General features: G+C 38.9%; 1 protein-coding gene across 2 annotated transcripts in view; it reads left to right on the top strand.

Moving 5' to 3' along the window:
- Positions 1-1,217: 1,217 nt before the first annotated feature.
- Positions 1,218-6,030, top strand: part of sgk3 (serum/glucocorticoid regulated kinase family member 3) — a 33,126-nt gene continuing 28,313 nt past the window's right edge. Inside the window, exon 1 of one of the 2 annotated variants that reach the window (XM_014181398.3) lies at positions 1,218-1,468. The gene's annotated coding sequence lies outside the window, so the exon portion shown is untranslated. The remainder of the gene's footprint in view (positions 1,469-6,030) is intronic. The other variant, XM_014181397.3, reaches the window with a different exon arrangement.

The raw sequence follows: 6,030 nt of genomic DNA, 5'->3' as shown, positions 1-6,030 counted from the left end.
CAGAAGAAAGGTCTTTGTTTTTGGCCCTTTAGAGCTTGTAATCGAACCCACAAATGCTGATGCTCCAGATACTCAACTAGTCTAAAGAAGGCCAGTTTTATTGCTTCTTTAATCAGCACAACAGTTTTCAGCTGTGCTAACATAATTGCAAAATATTTTTCTAATGATCAATTAGTCTTTTTAAAATTATAAACTTGCATTAGCTAACACAATGTGCCATCGGAACACAGGAGTGATGGTTGCTGATAATGGGCCTCTGTACACCTATGTAGATATTCCATAAAAGAAAATCTGCCGTTTTCAGCTACAATAGTCATTTACAACATTAACAATGTCTACACTGTATTTCTGATCAATCTGATGTTATTTTAATGGACAAAAAAATTGCTTCTCTTTCAAAAACAAGGACATTTCTAAGTGACCCCAAACTTTTGAACGGTAGTGTAGTTTAATATAATTAGCGAATATACCAATTTCTTGATCTCTTTGCATAACAAATTTATTACAATACAAATGCCTACTTTGGTTGAGCCCAATCTCCATACATTTCCGCTGATAGGCCTACATAGAAGGGCCACTATTATGGCCATGGGAATACCTGTGTCAGCCAGCCAGTATCACTGTACTTACATGGAAAGAAGTGTGGTATTTATCATCATGAACATTCATTCATAAAGTGATGATGAGTAGGCTAGATGTAATCACTATTACCGGTAGTAGGAAATATCTGTTAGATGAGTCAATATTTCCTGAAGAGGAGGTCAGGACCCTGTATAGTTCCTTGGCAGACGTCCACTTTCCTTGAGCACTTTGATGCAGACCTCAAGCTACGGCTGCAGCCTGCAGGACAGTTCTCTTCCCGTCACAAAGCCTCCATGGAGAGGTGTCAGGAGTGGAAGGGGACACCTGCTAGAAAGGACTTGGACATCCTTTTGCTCTAACTATCAAATAATAGAATAGAACATAACTGAATATAATACAATAGAATACAATATAAACGAATACAATATAACAAAAGTTAGCGGGAATGACCAAACAGACAGACCTTTAATGGACATTAAAGATGACGCTCACCATACAGTGGGCTGTAGATCTCATGTCACAGAGGGACGTGCGGTACTAATTTCACATGGAACAACGTGGTTGTGGCCATGCCCACGTTCCACCGCTAGGGGTTACTGTTTGCTGCCGTTTCCACCTCAATGTTTTCATCCTCTTTATGTGTGTGGTCCCGTGACTAATTTCATTGGAACTTGCAGGACAAACGTCTTGATGTTTCCTGCTTCGAGCTACCCCTTGACAGACGCTCAGAATGGTAGTAGAAAGTACAGGCTGTGACTTTGAATTTTCCTCCTAAATAATTGAGTCAAACTCACCGGATTTTGCTCCATTTTTTACTGACACATTCCTTTGCCTTCAGCGCAACACGCCATTGGAGTTAGTTGGATTAAAAACCCGACAAAATAAGGTACATTCACGCTATATACTTTTCTGTACTGTTGTCGTGCAGGATCTTTGCTACAACCCTTATCGTTTCCTTCCAACTTTGAGCCATATACAGACATAAATCTGTTGAAAATTGTCATTACGTAACTTTTTCTTCTGCTAGAACTGTCTAATTTAAAGCATAAACAAAACGTCCAGCTCTCTCTCTCACTCAAAAGTTGTTCCACATTGAAACGAAACTATTTTCTCCTGTTCTTTCCCGTGTGTCTCTCTCTGTCTGTTCATGGAACATCCCCATGTTTACTTTAACTTCCTTTCCACAGCCAGTTAGTCAATGTGAAAACATCTCGGTGTGTTTTTCCACTTGTAATTTCACATGACTGTTCCATGTTGAGACTATAGTCTTGCTATGGGACTTTATTTCTATACAGTCGTAGTTTAACTCTAGGCTACAATGTAACCACTAGTTAGGCTACAGCAGGAATGCGCAAGTATGCGTAGGTGCAGAACCATGCAATTGTGTAACAAGAAAACCAGGGTGTTCTCTGGGGGTATTGTATCTGGGCATTTCCATGTGAAAGGACCCATGAGCACCAGCATGTGAAGTTCATAGGAGCATGTCAAATCAAAGTTAAGTCTATATTTTAATTTTTTTATTTAAGCATATACATTTTTATTTTTACCATTTTTTTATCCTACAAATTTGGTATAAGCAAAGGCTTTGATATCTAGTCAAACAGATGGAAAACGGCTACCAAAAAAGTCTTAAAAGGTGTTATAAATACATCAAAACACAATAATGTTGAAGTAAAGAACCCTGTCAACTACTATCAACACTTATAGTACGTTTAGTTTTGGATACATTTTTATGCCTTCTGCAAGTTTAGCAAACGTACCTTGTATCTTGAAATTCCAGTACCAAAAACCCAAATCTCTTTAAGATAATTTCACATTTCTCTCCCTCATGAGGAGGGAGGGTAATGAAAGTTGACAGAAGTAACAGATAAAGGAAAACCTATTAATTAGTTGTATATATATTTTTTTACTTATTTACATTTTGTTTCGGTAACGGAATTTACAAAAAATTGGTAACGGAATTTCTGAAATACAATTGGCTGAAATGGGAAATCATAGTGGTCACAAACCACAGTTGGGTTCACAGTACATTAAAGCACAGCACAGTAGAGTACAGTTAAGAAAGGTAGAGTATAGTTCAGTACACAGCAGAGCACACTAGAGCTGAGTACACTGTACTGTACTCTAGTGTGCTGTGCTCTAGTGTACTGAACTGTGCTGTACTGTACTGTATTTGTACTTTGATGTCCAAATTGTGAAACATAGACGTGTATGATTGGTTCAGATTTGGTCCGGTCTGGATCAACCAAATGTGGTCTTGTTTGGGGCAGAGCTCATTAAAACAACCTTCCAGTGTGTAGAATAATACCCAAATATGCAAAGGATAATATTGCATATTTTTACCTTTTGTGTACCTATTTAGGATACATCACCATGAAAAGAATGACATTCATATCAACAATTGTGCATTTCTATGTAGTACAGATCAGGGACAGAAGGGATAAAATTCAATTACAGCAATTCTGTTACTGGGTGTAAATCCACTTCACTTACTGTAGTTTAATAACCCAAAGATATGTTTTCAAAGTCAATGTGTCACACCATAGCTGACACTCCATTCTTTATGAAGACATAGTTTAATCTTAATTCAGAACATATATTTTTGGGAAAACATTAAAAGCAAATGAGGGAGATTTTACTGAAATTCTGTTACAAAACTTTGCATCTGCACAGTTTTTCCAGTAAATGTGTTTTTGTAAAATGTTCAGAGTTGTATGGTTTCTTAAACTTTGAAATCAATGTTTAATGTTTGGCATACATTTTATTAAAAAAAATCGGAGTCTAATTTCGTTACCTTGGAATTGTCCATCTCCTGTTTGCCATCTGTCCCTGGTCTATGGGAAACAAACCAACCATAAGAGTAAGCTTCTTTAAGCTACAACATAACCATGAATGAGGGGGTGGCAGGAAACACACCCTAAAATGACTGCTGTGTGGTAGATCCACCAGTCTCAATACACCAATGTCAGTTCTAGATTTTCAGAGACATTCTTAATTCAAATGTTAGGCCTATTTGCAGACTAAATGCTCCAGTGTCCAAATACTGTAGTTTCACTCATCAAGTTCTGTTCTGTTAGCTCTCGGTGGTGCTGTTTACAGCCATACTTCCCAAGCCTGAGAAGTAGAGTTAAGAGGAGAAGTTATGTGAGTGTGTAGTAGTAGTTGTAGTAGTACGGAGTTCCTCAGCCAGCTGTGGACAGCCAGTGTTTGTTAATTAACAGTGGAGGTTTGAGGCGTCTGTACAGGACTGCTGGTTAGGCATTAGTCCAGATGCCGTCTCGCACTTCCTTTTCTTAGAGAAAGCTTTGTCATTATCAATTCCTCCCTGGGAGGATGTTTGTCTATTGTAGATGAGTGTCTCTGTGTGAATGTATAGCCCACAGGCTAACAATAGCGTAGTTGGTCCTTTAGAAATAATCCATACTGTTGCATAACAAATAGATCTCTCACCAATTAAACAACACATAGGCCAATTCATAAAAACAACAACTATTGAAATAGCTCAGTAAAGCCAAATGCCTATTTCCATGGCCATCCTTGTACTACATTTCCATCCTTTTATACCAGCAGAAAAGAGGACACTCTTGTTTAGTCAGGCTCTGTCCCCCAATGTCTACAGCGACTGACATGGCTCTCCTGGCTGGTCTTTCACTGCTGTTTATCCAGAGTTTCCTGACCTCTATGTCTGACCGCTGACAAGACACATCGGGCTGCTGAGACTAATAATAATGCCACTCAGGTTGTTCAACATCCTCAGAGGATTTTCCACAGGCAAGGATGTGTGTGTGTTTGAACAAACCAGGAAGAGGGCTATGTTTGATAGTAACATATTTGAGCTTGTCTGCACAAGTTAATTCAAGCCCAGTGTTGTAACTACGCTTGCAACATCTGGCGATCAGCGGTGAATGTGATGATACATTTTCTGTTTTAATGTATTTATTTAGTGACCTAAAACCCCTGAACACAAACTTAACGTCTACCTTCCCCTTATGTGATTGTTCTTGTGATATTGGTTTGAGGATGCGGATTGGTCAGGACTTTATGTTCTGCATTCCAAATGAAGGAGTATGTTATAGCTTAGGCTCATTTGAACAAAAGTATTTCTGGAATTTTAAAAAGCGGTTCTGCCTCGGGATGCACAGTCATTATGCCATGCTTGCATGATTTGATTTTGAAACAAGCCCAGTGGGAGAATATTTGTTTATAATATCCCAGTCAAGCCTATGGGCTCTGTGCTCTGCTCTCTGTGGGGGTGGGGGGGTGGGGGGTGGAACTGAATGTCTCTCAGATGCACTTCTGCATTTTAAGAGGCTTTCTCCCTTTATGCGTCTTTACTACTACGTGAGTTGAATTAGATCCCTCTGTGAAGACATTCAGTACAGCACAGTTAACTGGGAAGTGTTGTGTGAGAGAGAGCCAGCATGTTGTAGCCTACACCGAGCACCGAATCGCAAGGTCTGAAAGAAATTACTTAACATGGTAGCTGACCTCACTATGAAACAAAGGACAAGTCACAGTGTCACGCCACCAAACAAAAAGCTTTGTTTCTAACAGGAAAACAGACACGACACGATCAGCAAGTAACCAGCACAGTGCTTGACATGAACTTTTTTTAGGACGGATTTCTTTTTTTTTTTACTTGTCTGAAAGCTCAAGTCAATTGTCACCCCCCCCCCCCCCCCCCCCCAAAAAAAAATACAAATTCTGTCACACTGTTGGACAAAAAGGTGACTGAAAATTGTGTTATGATGCAAGGAACTACTTCATAAAATAACATTCATTATTATCACTGGTATTGACAATGGAAGGCTGCTGGTCTCTGATCCCATGTGCAGTGCCGTCAGAAAGTATTCACACCCCTTGACTTTTCACCGTTTGTTGTGTTACGGTCTGAATTTAACATTTATTAAATTGAGATTTCACGTCACTGGCATACATACACACAATACCCCATAATGTCAAAGTGGAATTATGTTGTTAGACATTTTTACAAATTAATAAAAAAACGAAAAGCTGAAATGTTATGGCAAGACAAAATAAGTTCAGGAGTAAAACTGTGCTTAACAAGTCACATAATAAGTTGCTTAGACCGCAAAAGTGTTAAACATGATTTTTGAATGACTACCTCATCTCTGTACCCCACACATACAATTATCTGTAAGGTCCCTCAGTCGAGCAGCGAATTTCTAAAAATGGATTCGACCACAAAGACCAGGGAAGTTTTCCAATGCCTCGCAAAGAAGGGCACCTATTGGTTGATGGGTAACATTTTTTAAAAGCAGACATTGACCATTTAATATTGAGCCTTGCAGCATATCAACATTAACACATTTTAACCTGAAGAAAATACATTTGATTGAGGTGGCATTTGTAATTTCTCCATATCGTTTCAAGGCATCGATAGGCTTTGATAGAGACTGATGAAATTCTCTTTTCCCAATAAGGTCT

The sequence above is a fragment of the Salmo salar genome, chromosome 29 (assembly GCF_965601325.2).
Source record: "Salmo salar chromosome 29, fSalSal1, whole genome shotgun sequence".
NCBI lineage: Eukaryota > Metazoa > Chordata > Actinopteri > Salmoniformes > Salmonidae > Salmo > Salmo salar.
The sequence above is the reverse complement of the archived record's forward strand: the minus strand, read 5'-3'. Positions and strand labels throughout refer to the sequence as shown.